The sequence below is a fragment of the Rhineura floridana genome, chromosome 19, assembly GCF_030035675.1.
Source record: "Rhineura floridana isolate rRhiFlo1 chromosome 19, rRhiFlo1.hap2, whole genome shotgun sequence".
In the NCBI taxonomy this organism is placed as follows: Eukaryota; Metazoa; Chordata; class Lepidosauria; order Squamata; family Rhineuridae; genus Rhineura; species Rhineura floridana.
The window spans coordinates 24,963,578-24,977,874 of NC_084498.1; the positions used below are offsets into that span (position 1 = coordinate 24,963,578).

Genomic DNA, 14,297 nt, shown 5'->3' on the forward strand with positions numbered 1-14,297 from the left:
CAAGGTGCCTTGAATAGAAAGACAGGGTATTGAAATGTTAATGAGCACAACATTCAATGATTAAAAAAGCCATCTGATTTAAGACTAGAGTTAAGTCTTTTTCATGTTGGCTCAAGCTCCACAAAGCCAGGAAATTGGAAGCTACAGCTAATGCCTTAACAGACATGACCAGTAATGGTGTTCTGTAATGTCACAAACTGTGCTTCAGGGCCAGCAAAGGTGCCTCCATATTATCCTGCTCCTGCATTGCCTTATGAAGCATCTGAGCATGACTGTTTTGCTAGAAGAATCTTCCTGACCCATGCCTATTTGTTGTTTACATCAATAGTTAGTATGATGGGTTTAAATCAGGAGTGGAGAATCTCACCGCTAGGGCCAAATGCAGCCCTCTAGGAGTCTCTATGTGGTCCTTGGGGCTTACCCCAATCACACACCTGATCTCCAGGCCACACTCCTATTAAGCCCTGCTCTGCAAGCTTGTGTTTTTGCCTAACTGAAATGTGTCCTTGAACTCTGATCATGCTGGAGGACAGAGAGGGGTGTGCGAGTGTGTGTAGAAACTACCCTAATGTACAAAGGTAAAATGCACATGCATTGCTTCACCCACTTTTGTCTGGGGATCACACATAGCATCCAATAGATGCACCCTCTGCAAAACACTGCAGTCCTGGCAAATATTTTGCTTCAAAAATCATTATGTGCAAGCCCTGCCTTATTTTGCCAGCAGTTGCTACCACAAGCTTTAATGGGGCAAGAAAACCTTAACTTCTAAATTGCTGCCCAGAACGTCTCTAAACCAATTAAGGATTGCCTTCCTCAACAAGCCTAAAGCACATCAGTAGTCTTCACCAAAATCAGAAAGAAATACAAGATACTCCTGCTTAAAAATCAGAGTAAAAAGGTGTCAGTGTCAATTTCCAGCACTTTTAAAATTTGCTGTGCCTGTGGCAATTTTATTGGATTTGGCTTATTTGTAGACCTCATCAGGTAGATCATGCATGCCTAGCTTCAACTTATGTGCTCATCAGGTGCCATTTTTATAAGCTATAGAATTTAGATCCTAATAATGGTGGAACTATTCTTCTGGCTACTCACCTTAACAAAAGAGGCACTCCTGTGCCCCTTTAACAAATAATTTAGGCACCTTCCTTGTGAGCCAACCTCTCAACATCACACAGGCCACTGAAATGAAAATGGGCCCAGACACCAAGCAGTTTGTGGATAAAAACTGAGGGGCACAAGGAGAGGGCACACAGGTTGGGGCTCCTATTATCCACTCCTCTTATAAATACCTATAAAAAGGAGGCGGTATGCAACGCCACAGAAAACATGGAGAAGAATAATTTAAGTTGCTTTGTGCAAAGCCATCCATCAAGTCAGGCCTGGATTCTTGCAAGTGTCTCTCTCTGAGCTGCACTACCACCTGGCTCAATAGATGAAGTAAAATCACATCTAGGCATGGAAGGGCTGCATGTAAACTATACTGCATACTGGGATGCCACAGTCATATACTTTGGACTTGACCTGTAGCACGCTGTCTTAAAAGGTTGGCCATTAGCAACATAAACCTTCCTATTTAAAGCAGAAATATAGTCATCTCAAAAGGCAGCCAATTTGTTCTCTGGAAGAGCAAAACTGTACAGATGCTTGGTTTCCCCCCCCAAAACTGTAGAATCAGAACTGTTAGGGACAGAATGTCATCTCCTCTAAACCCAACCCAATGACTGTAGATTCCACATTCTCTTAAGAAGTTTATTACCATATTGCTGTTATAGCTATGAAACCTTCCTGCAATGCTTAGTCTAGCTTCCTGTAGTTTTTAGTTAACCCACTGCTTTTTAGACTATATTCAATGGATCATTTAAACAGTTTTTTCCTATGTCTTTTCTGGAATCTTTTACCTATTTGACAACAGTCAACATTATAAAAGCAAATAAAAGTCCCCACAAAGGTACAAAAATAATCTTTTCTGGACTAACACAGTTCCTTCAGCTTTTCTTCATACGTCTTCTAGATCCCTTCAGCATCCTCAATGCTCTTTTCTAATTCAATGCAATTGGTTCCTGTTATCTATTAATTTATCAGGAACATAACAGAGGAAAAGAAAGTTGACATTTTACTTGAGCTGAGAGATTTAACACAAAGAAAGTTCACTACATATGGCATTTATGTTTACAGCACACAAGACAGACCATTTTTTAAAATTCTGATGAACTAACAGAGCATTCCTCTTTTGGAATGAAATGAGTGGGGCAGGTTTGCAAATCAAAGACAGCCATGGAAGCAAGAAACAGGTATCTGACTCCCCCTACCCACAAATCTGACAAGATCTTTGTATGCCAAAATTTTAGTTATGGGCTAATGACAGTCCTAGAAGAAGGGGCTTCAATTATACCAGCTCTGCAAAAAAAGTCCTCAAAAGTTACTATTCGTTTCTGACAAGGCATCCCAATGTAAGCTGTTTATATCAGCTTACCATCCAATTTACAAAAAAAAAACCCAAAACACCAAAAACTACTTGCTTGCCTGAAGGTAACCTATCCTCACAAGTAAACAAGCATGTAGCTGTTTCAAGACATTCTAATAGCCATTAATTAAATATCTGGAACATAATCTTGCAATTTTGCCCCCACCTTCTATCTTCTCTTTAAAAATACCTATTTTTAACTGTTCAGCTTTGTTTTAAATCCATAAAAACTGATAGAATATTGCCTAGCTCAGGGGTTCCCAAACTATGGTTCATGGACCACCAATGGTCCACAAACGTCATTCAAGTGTTCCACAATGTGTCTGTGGATTTGTGGTCAAAGATGGGAGATGGCACATCCATCGCATTTAATATACATATTGATTTTTAATTGTACTTTAATTGCTTATTATTATTTCTTATGTTGTATTTTACTGTACTACAATTTGAAATCTATGGAATTACAATTGCTACAACCCAGGCAGAAAAATCATTATACAGTCCACCAAGGCCCTCAGCAACTTTCAAGTGGTCCGTTGGGGAAAAGGTTTGGGAACCGCTGGCCTAGCTAATGCAAAGTACAGAATTTACTCTGGATGTCATATTTGTTAATGCACTCCAAAACTGTATTTGCATTTTCTGTGGCTGGTGTCACATTGTAGATTCACTTTCACAACCCCAGTGCTATCCACCAGCAACCCACTTAAACAACTATCCACCAGTTTAGATATTCTTCTATTTCGAAGTCTGTTATAATTTGACATTTGTCTTTGGTTTCCAAGCAAGTGCTCTGACTGACCAATATAAATACTGAGTTGTAATTTAGTCCTTTATAGGCCTTGTTCCCACCAAGGTGGTTAAGATGAATCTGAACTGTACCATTTTACACTGTAGGTATGGGCTCACATGATGGAATATTCCTCCATACAAAAATAGCCCCAGCACACAGAATACTAGGAAATGGGAGAAGGCTAAGCTTAAACTAGAACCTGTCTCCCTAGTTTTCAATGTGCAAGGACTGAAGGAGCACATTATGCGAGCCCCACCTGTCTGAAGTGCCACATCCAGAGACAAGTCTACCTTCTCACTGAGAGTCAGGCCTATATCACACCCTTGTCTAGGCGACTAATGAACTGACTAGAATTGACTAAGCAGATTCCCACAGAACCTCATTGTACTCCGACAATGACCTATTAGTGCAGATTAGTGCAGCCCAACCTCATGACATAGCATGTTCTAAAATATATTTCTCATTTATAATTCATGTGAACATTATCAAATGGATATATAAATGTTTTCCATCTAGTGTGTTACCCTCAGTCAAACAACGTACTCTACCAACAGAGGGAAGTGAGATGACATGATTTGCTCTTAATAAATTTCTCTTTACATTTTAGACTGCTAGGAATTGCCCTACTACTTTAGATGTTCATGTTGCTTTTCTGTTCTAGTTGCCAAGTTTAATCATTATCTCTAGGAAGCACACAGGCCACAGACCCATGGGCCCTCCCCCCCTTTTTTAAAAGATAACCTTTATCCAGTTAGCTGTAGTCTTAGAAGTCTTGCATAACTCGAATGGGAAATATCGGAATGGAAATTTCAGGAATTTGCCCCCAAGCTCCTTCCAAAGATCTAGGGGCTAAATTCAGTGCCATCCCACCAAGGCCCAACAGCCCCTTTCTCACCCTTACTGTTGCATGGGGATGGGGTGGGACAGGAGTCTAATAATAATAATAATAATAATAATAATAATAATAATAATAATAATAATAATAAAATTTTATTTCTGAGTCGCCTATCTGACAGAGTTAACGGCCACTCTAGGCGACGTACAATGATACAATCTACAATATAATAAATCAATAAAACCACAATTCGTCTCAGCACCACTCTTCCAAATTGAAGCAGCATTAAAAACTAACCCATCCCAGAAATCCCATAGGCCTGCCCGAACAGCCAGGTCTTCAAGGCCAGGCGGAAACCTATCAGGGAGGGGGCATGGCGAAGATCTGACAGCAGACACCCCTCCCAGTCCATTGACAAGAGAAAGCATGGGAAATGTAGTTCCTAGTGCCTACCAATGCCAATGCGGAGCATTCACTGAGCTGAGAAATAACAGAAACTGCATCCCCTAGACTTCCTGGCAGCAATGAGCACTCCCTCAACGTAAGGTCTGAGGTCTTCACAGTCACCAGCCCTCTCTGTTGCTATCCCACCCTCATCAGCATAGGCCTGCAAAAAGGGGATGGTATGCAGACAGCTGGTAGCAGCAGAAGCCTTAGGCGGCAGGTAAGGCAACAGGACCCTATTCAAGCTTCCCAGTTTGTATACTACTGTAAATAATCTTTTAGTTTCTGTACATAGCCTCCTGACTAATTTTTAAATCATTAGTATGCCTCCCACTTTGTTTTTTGAGAATATTTTAACCACCCCCACTACTCTGAACACAACAAAAATGAGAGCCAAGGGTAGAATTTGAGTAAATGAAATATACTGCAACCCATTACATTTCAATACCCTTTCCAGCAAATTAACATAAACTTCTAGTCAACACTTTAGCTTCCACTTGGGATGCATAAGACAGGTAACATAAGAACACAAGAAGTTGCCTTAAACCAAATCAAAATACTGGTCCATCTATCTCAGTATTGTCTACACTAACTGGCAGTGGCTCTCCAGGGTTTCAGATAGGATTTTTCCCACCTTACCTAGAGATTCCAGGGATCTCAAGGCTTTAAAAACATTGTATGATATATAAAGCCTACTTGCTGCAGATACCTATGCCTAGCTATTTAAAAAAAAATAGGCATGTGGTGGGTTGGTGTTGCTCACCTGCCTCCCACAGAGCATCACCGCTGGTTTCTGAGAGAGGAGGGATGAGACGCAGTGGCAGAGCCAATCCAGCACTCCTGCTGCCATACCTGCACCATGCCCCACTCCTCTCCCTCTCAGGAGCAGGCAGCAACACTTAATGTTCTGGAGGCAAGCGAGCAACACTGTCCTACAAACCAGCACTGCATGCAACCACCTACTGAGGCTATTATTCCCAGACCCTGAAAGCGGAATTTAGAACAGCAGCTTCTCTCTCATTTTAAACCAGATGATGTCACAATGCACAGAATAAGCACTTTATGGAACAATGAGGATTATATTCTGTGCTCATGGGAGTAAAGTCACATCTGCATACTTTAAGGTGTTCAGATCAGCTGGAAGCATTTTCTCCTCCAAGAGAAGCACCTTAGCTACAAAGTTCGCCTCAGATTCTCTTACTTCATAAATGACCTTTCCGATATTTTATTACATGATCACATACCTAACAAAATATCTCAACGGGGATGTGGTTTGCTTATACGGACCAGGGATCAACCAGGAAAGGGAAGGAAGCAATAGGGCTCCTCTGCTTTTCAGCCCATGATAACTGACACAATACTCCAGTCAGTAAGTTCATATCAGCCATACAACAAGGAGCAAAACTCTCTATACTTACTCTCAACTTCAACATAATTTGAATTCCAGCATCACACAAAACCATAATTAAGGAAGCTTAACTATGGGTTTTGCATGATGTCTGAACTGACAAACCTTAGTTACGCAACCACAACCAGAGGCTGTAGCACCAAAGAGACAGGAGCAAACTTATGAAGCAAAGGGCTGAGAGAGGACTGAAAATGAAAGCAAACAGGGGTATAAGATATGGTTTGTCTCTTCTATCTTTGGAGGCTCGCACCATGGGTTTTAAACTGGTTGGCACACATCAAAAGAACAGATTTTGTACAAGATAGGCAGAAGGAAGAGAACAGGAACCCTAAAATATTGGAGAGTACTTCAGAGAATAAGCATGGTACCAGGATACCTAAAATATACCCTCATCTCTTATATATCCAACTGATTACTGCCTCTTGCAGATACCATCTCATCAGGAGATCTGTTCCACACAATGTTGGAATCAGGCCTCTAGTGTGGTGGCACCTACCCTTTGAAATGCCATCGGATTACATATCAGACAGCCACAGCCATACTACTGTCTTTTCAGTGCCTACTGAAGACCTTCCTTTTTCAACAAGACTTTTAAGTGGAGTATTATCTGTATTTGTATTGATTTTGAAATTGTTTATGGTTTTTATTGTTAAATTGCTTCAGGATATTTCATTTCATAAGCTATTCATAAATGATATGAAATGAAGAAAGAAAATAAAAATAAGTGCACTCTGAAGCCTGCGCAGAGGAGGCTCCCTTTGCCTCCCTTATGTCTTAACGTCCCCAGGTTATTTTGGGATCCAAGGTAACAGCCTCAAGTTTGTGCAAATAAAATGGAGCTGAGATTGTTAAACTGGAGCAACCTAAACAAATATCAGAACTTCTGATAGCATAAGTAAGTCCTGCATGATATAAACAGAAGCAGGCCATGATTCTTTTATTCACTTTTAGTCCTCTCCTCCCTCAGCGAGGAACTCCGGTGCCAGGCAATGTGCCACCATTGCATGGCATACAACATGCCACCTTGTATGGATTATGTGTGCAACCTTGTTTTTACTTCTGCAAAAATAGATGGCTCTTGTCACTTGTTTTCTACATAATGTTTTTCTGGAAAATAAAATGTGTGTGCCATATACAAGGTTTTGCTTCAGCTGTGCAGAAACCCACTAATACTAGTTATTTCAAGTAATAAATATTGCTGCAACCTGCCTAAAACCTTAAAAGTGGTACAAAATGTCAAATGACAGTTAAGGTTTTGCTATTTTATAGCGAGTGAGCTTCAAAGTATCTTTATGGGACACACTCAGGGCCATGTCACAGTTAGCAGAGCACATGTTTTGCACACAAAAGGTCCCAGGTTCCAACCCTGATATCGTCAGTTATGACTGAGAAAAACTCTCATCTGAAACCTGTCTGAAATAGTCAGACTCTGTATAAAGCAACTCCCTATGTTCTGGAACAATCCAAAACTTAGTAAAAAATCAGTAATTTTAAGATTTAGTTAAATCCATAAATCCAGTTAATTTACTAGCATGAGCAGAGTAGAAACAGCTGGAAACATTCTTTAACAAGCTCTATAATTTATTTAAAGTATCAGAGGTGGAATGTCTCCATACCTGACTATGTATTCCCTTGCGCATAACAACCACCTGCAATTTTACCCTTGGAACAGTAAGTATCTCTTTTGCATTCATCTTAGCTTCTCTCCTCCCCCCCCCACTACTCTTAACACCTCTGCAGTTTACAATCTCAATACACATCTCAGCATGGCACCATGAATTAGGAGATACCGCACTTGATGCCACATGAAAGTGACACAGCAGATTGCTATTCCATTCTGCAGTCTTCTACCAACACAGCAATAGCCAACCATCTCAAGTTTGTGCAACCACTCCATTCACACGAGTCACTTCACAAATTTCATACATCAGCCTTCTCCAACCTCGCAGCCTCCAGATATTTTGGACTCCCATCAGCCCCAGCCTTCCCTGATCCATGGCCAGGAATGAAGGGAGTTGTAGCCCAAAACATGTGGAGGGCACCGCGTTGCGGGAAGGCTGATATCTATTGTTACTTCTTCTAGTCTCCTTCAAAACTTTGCAACATGCCTCCTCCATCTAGCCACCCTCTCGTGCAGCAAAGCTAGAGAAATCTTTGCATACGATACGACACTCAATACTTTTAGCTGCTTGGATGTCCCATCTTCCCTATACCTCTGAAACAAGGCTGCATTTTCAAACCAGTACATAAATTTGTATGCAAGTACCGACAGAACACATTCAACTTCTGGATTATTAAAGCAGAAGACAAGGAGGTGGGGGGAAGTAACAGCGACCATTCACCATGTCACAGTAAGTAGCAGAGATGTGACAATGTGGAAGCCTTGTTGAGCATTTAAGCAGTCAGCCCCTGCATGCTGGATACGGCCAGACCTTCCTGGTAGACCAGAGAAGTGACAGCCACCCCCTCCCCAACTCCTACTCATAGTGGGCAAGGAACAAAAAGCTGGGCCTTCTCTATCCCAAGTTTACCAAAAGAACACTTATTAGATCTGGGATTGAATTTCCAAAGGATGCCCATTATCAAATAACAGATTTCTACAGAACTTGACACATACAGCCCAATCCTATACATATTTACTTGGAGGTAAGTTCCACTGTGTTCAGTTAGGCTTAGACCATAAAATTTAAAGCACATTATTTTCCCCAAAGCATCCTGGGAACTGTAGTTTATCCCTCAAAGAGCTACAGTTTCCAGCACCCTTAAACTACAGTTTCGAGGATTTCTTTTTGGGGGGAAGTACTTTAAATGTATGGTGTGTATGCAGCCTTACTCTCAGGTCAGTGTGCATAGGACTGCCGCCTTGGGGACGCAACAGAATCACTCACAAGCAAATCTCTGTATAGACATGTTATGTCCATTGTGGTAACACTAGCACCATCTCTTCAGCTCCCAAGCAACGGCATGGAAACAAGCATTTGAGGCTGTAATCCTAGCTGCACTTACTTGGGAGTAAGCCCCATTCAGTTCTAAACAGACACGGCTAGGAGTGTGCTGTTAATTAATCATTTTGAAAAATTCCTCATATACAGCTAGACAGACGGATCTGGAAGAGACCATGAAGTTTATAGTAACAGGTATAGAATTAAATTATGTTCAAAAGTAACAAATTCTAGCAATACTATGTGCAAGAAAACCTGAACTTACCACCTGCTGTCTCCTTTCAAGATAAAAGAACCTCTCTAAGTCCAGAACAAAACTCAGTATCTCCTGTGAGCTTGCAAGTAATTTGTCACACAACCGTATCAGTGTGCCATACTGCCCTGCATATCCAGAACACCACACATGGAACAGGCTCCAACACAACTTGCATCATAAAAGGTAAAAACAGAGTCCCATGACACAACAATAGTTCTGAAATCCCCATTCTGACTTTTCTAGTCATGCCCTTGCAGCTATGGAATCCAGCCTTTCAACAGAAAAGTCCATGTCATCCAGTAACTGTTCTCTATGTCATAGCTACCTTTAGATAAAACCTAGCTTAACACATAAGGGGAGCAGAAAGAGAAACTTCTATATGTGAATACAGAAGTAAAATCTGAACCAATATAGGGATGATGTCCTTCTGTAAGGTGGAGGACACAGGGGTAGGGAAGAAGGTGATTGACTCAGGCTACGCGTACACACCATACATTTAAAGAATAGGAACACAGAAAGCTGCCTTACACTGACAGACCATTGGCCCATCTATCTCAATACTGTCTACACTGACTGGTAGCGGCTCTCCAGGATTCCAGACTGGATGCATTCTCAACCTACCTGGCTATGCCAGTGATTGCACCTGGGAACTTATGCATGCAAGGCAGTGTTCTATGATCTGTGGCCTTTCCCCAAATTCTCCCTCTCCTCCAAAAAAGAATCCTCACAGAGCTACAGTTTCCAGCACTCTTTTGGGGGGTGGGGTGGGGGAGGATGTGCTTTAAATGTATGATGTGTATGAACCATCAGACTCCGTCACAAAAGGGTCTTAATTCTATTGTATGCAGGTGCATATCCTGCATGAAAAGTCACCTCCATGCAGTGGAGTTTTGCAGAATAAGGAGGAATGAATCACAAACCTCATTCCATACATAAATACATGTACATAAGGGGCATAAGATTAAATCCCCCTCAGCATCCTTTAGCTTGCAAATAAGATCTACAAAATTTAGCCGTCCACAAAAATATTTATCCATACCCAGTATGCCCACATATATTCATGTTTAGTCATTTGTAATCTTCATAATATTAAGAGCCAACTTTTGCCATGTCCCATTCCTAGTCTGCAAGGGCAATTTACACTCGCCAAAGGTTACTTGGCAAGTGGTTATTTACATGTCTGCTTCAATCACCAAATCACACTCCTAGCACACATTACAGAGACACAAATGGGTGGATTTTCCCCACACCCTTTCTATGTAGTCTAATATGCATGGTGATGACAAGGATGAAAGCACGAAATGGGAGTTACTCTGGATTCATTGCTGTGGAGCACAAAGATGATGTGTTTATGATAACGCTGAAGTGGGGAGAGGAGATACAAGATGGCTAGTAAGATGAAAAAGACAAAAATCCCAGCTCAGGGTTAAAAAGGGGAGGTGAGAAGCATATGGGAGAAAGTGAAAAAGAACAAACCCAGCCTTCTGCCATACAGATGTGTATGCACCCAGGTAAAGGGAAGCCTAAGTACACCTTGCATGTATTTACTTACATACATACATATATTTATGTACAAAACCCCGTACTGTTGCACAAGAGTTAAGAGACTAAAGTCGGAACCTATGCACACTTCCTTGGAACTAAATCCCACTGAATTCAGAAAGCCTTACTTCCAGGCCCACTTATTCAGGCGTAAGTCCCTCTGAATTCACTGCGATTTTACTCCAAAAAAAAAATAAAAGAAGATACAGGGCCAGGCTACATGCTCTGAGCCAAACAGGAGTTCCCAAATTTGAATTCCACCTTAGCCACGAACTCATCACCGGGCCTTAGGATGGCAGCTATTCTCTCAATCCCTCTCTCTACCTCATCCCCATCCACAATAATGTAACCTACCTTACAGGACTGTTATCCCCAAAAGAGAGAATGTATGCATGCACACACTCACGTGAATGAGAAGGATATATGAGAATGCCAAATCGCAATGCCACCCTGCACTCCTTTGGAAGGAAGGGCATGCTAGAAATGTTTATATACATTTATGGTTTTATTTATTTATTTGATTTATACTCTGCCCTTTCTCCCAGCAGGAGCCCAGGGCAGCACCCAATTGGTTGCATCCAATGCTTGTCCTATTCCAAGTAGACCCATTGAAAATAATGTTCATCACGTCCTTCAGTTTCTATGGGTCAAACTCTTAGTAAGACTAGCACTGGCTGGAACTCATAATATACAGTGGGTTGTATTCAGCTAAGCCCTATTCTGAGCAGATCCATTGAAATTAATTAACCTAATTTAGTCATGTCTATTAATTTCAGCGGGTCTGATCTGAGTAGGACTGGCACTGAATACCACCCAATATTATAAAATATGAATGAAAGCCAGGGCTTGCCTAAGAGCACCAACTGAGGCTACCTCCATACATATTTGCCGTAAGGTTCTTTGAGACAAGTTTATTTATTTAATTATTCATAAATATATTTGCATACCCCATTTCGTTAAAAACATCAAAGTGATTTACAAGTTGAAAAACAACCACGATACAATAAAAACATTAAAAATACAACAAAAACAAAGATCAACTATAACCTGCCTGCAAAAGGCTTTGAACAACTCTAGAATGATGTATAAGCACTAAATAGTGTCATTATTTATTATAATCAGCATTAACAATTATTATTAGTCCTGCCCTCTGCTATTATTTAGCACCCCTATTATTAAGAGAGGACAACCGTTAACACCAACAATAATTCAAGACGCCAACAGTGACAAAAGGCAAGACGGTCCCTTCTTTATTTGAGAAGTTATTATAATAATTATTATTACTATTAATTATTATTAGTTCTGCCCTCCCGTTATTATTTACCATTCCCTATTAGGAAGAGAGGGCAACCCTAACACCAACAATAACTAAAGGCAACGCTAACAACAACGACAGAAGGCAAGACGGTCCCTTCTTTATCTGAAAAGGCGTACTAGTAGTTGTAGTAGTAGTAATTAATAATAAGTCCTGCCCTCCGTTATTTATTTACCAACCCCTTTACCAACAACAACAACAATTATGATAAATAAGTCCTGCCCTCCGTTATTTATTTACCACCTTCATCACCAACAACCCCAAGACCTACAATAACCGAGGGTAAGGCTAACAGCAACAGATAATGACAGAAGGCAAGACACAGTCCTTTAACTTTGACAAGGGCAAGACTTATTATTAACAACAATAACAATGGTGGTGGGGAGAGGGAGGGAGCGAGGCAGGCGCCCCTCAAGCTCCCGACTGCGAGCCCCCCGGAGAAACCGCCCCTCCCGCTCGGCCCGGGCAAGGCCCAACTCCGGCCCGCGGCGCTGGCAGCCCCAGCTGCCTCCGTAACACGCCAGCCCCGGGCCCGCTGCCTCCGCCGTCCTCCGCTTCCCATTCGGGCTGCTGCTCCTCCTCGGCCATCTCTCTTCCTCCTTCTTACCCAGTGGCGGCGGCGGCGGCGGTGGTGGCAGCGGCGTCCAGCCATGGCGAGGGTCCTTCCCCACTCCTGAAGGGGGTGCGGCGGCGGCGGCGGCAGCTCGGAGGGGTGGTGGTGGTCGCTCGGCTTCCCCTCGTCGTCGCTGCCCCTCCGCTCTGTGGCTCAGCCTCCGCCTCCCACCTCACAACCACAACAACATGGCGGCCGGGGCCACACACCGAAAGGCGGGCGGGGAAGAGGGAGGAGGAGCCGGAGCCGTGGAGGGCGGGAAGAGGGCGCGCGCGCGCGAGAGAGGGCCGGGCCTCCTTCTCTCCTCTCTCCTCCAGTGGGGACGATGGCGGGTCGCGGGGGGCGCGCCCCTCTCCGCACAGCTCAGCCCCCTCAGTAGGTCCCTGGCCGGATTGTGGAGGCGCCTCTTCCCCGCTTCCTCAGGTCCAGGGCTCAGCAGACGGCGACTATCGCCTCTTCCCGCTGATGACAAGAAAAAGCTGCTGCTTCTCCTCGGACACGCCTGAGAGGAAGGCTCCTTCCTTCAGAACCGACTGAGGGGGAAATGTGATTTAGGAGGCCTGATAAACCGGGCGGCTTCTACCCAGTGCTAACCTAGTCCTACCCCAGAGTAGCCCCGTCGAAGTAACTGAACTTAACCCCATTAATTTCCATGGGTCCTACTACTCTGAGGAGGGCTACTTAACTGGAATACGTTTAGGCTGCAATCCAGTACAGGTTCTACTCAGAAGTAAGCTCCACTGGGTTCAGTGGGACTTACTTCCTGGTAAGTGTGCATTGGATTGCAGCCTTAAGTCTTGTCTGGCTCTGGCTTTTCAAGGGAGGGGCTGGGAATATCCCCTGCTAGGGAAGGGGGAGAAATTCGATTCAGTTTGCATTTTGAAGCCGAATCAATGAAATCCGGACTTTCTGAAACAATTCTGAAACACGGCCATCCTTCAAAATTCACACTTCTCAGGTATTTTGCAATGCAGTTCTCCATCCAAACAACGTCTACAAGGATGCATACGTTATTTATTATTTATTTATTTAATTAAGCTTATATACCGCCCGACTAGCAACAGCTCTCTGGGCGGTGAACATTAAAAATACAATAAAAATAACACAAAACTGTACACAAAACTGTACAGTCTAAAATCAAAATATAATAATTTAGAATTAACAGGAATTAAAATGCCTCAGAGAAGAGAAAGGTTTTAACCTGGCGCCGAAAAGATGATAGTGTCGGCGCCAGGCGCACCTCCTCAGGAAGACCATTCCATAGTTTGGGGGCCACCACTGAGAAGGCCCTAGATCTTGTCACCACTCTCTGGGCTTCCCTATGAGTCGGAACCCGGAGGAGGGCCTTCGTAGTAGACCGTAGTGTACGGGCCGGTTCATATCGGGAGAGGCGTTCCGACATTAAAAATTATATACGAGTGAAAATAACATTCAAAGATGCATTATATTAGGAGAGGCTGCTTGCAAAAATATGTGCATTAGTCAAAACAGCACACACCGGTGTGTATTGGGAGGAATTCGCACTAAAAGGCTGAAGAATTTCACATTCACAACTTGCTGCAGAAATGTGGAGAAGTGGATTTAAGACTAGAAAAATTAGAAACGAAGAGACCCCACACAGTGACAGATTCCTCCATCCCTACCCCCTGCCTGAAACCACAAAGAGCTGCTGCCAGTCAGTGTAG

At 42.8% G+C, this 14,297-nt stretch overlaps 1 protein-coding gene across 8 annotated transcripts in view; it reads right to left on the reverse strand.

Moving 5' to 3' along the window:
- The window catches only part of MTMR3 (myotubularin related protein 3), a 69,780-nt gene extending 56,638 nt beyond the window's left edge, over positions 1–13,142 (reverse strand). For 5 of the 8 annotated variants that reach the window (XM_061603441.1, XM_061603439.1, XM_061603436.1 and 2 more), the window contains exon 1: positions 12,607–13,142. The gene's annotated coding sequence lies outside the window, so the exon portion shown is untranslated. The remainder of the gene's footprint in view (positions 1–12,606) is intronic. The other 3 variants (XM_061603435.1, XM_061603438.1, XM_061603440.1) reach the window with 1 other exon arrangement.
- Positions 13,143–14,297: the final 1,155 nt, after the last annotated feature.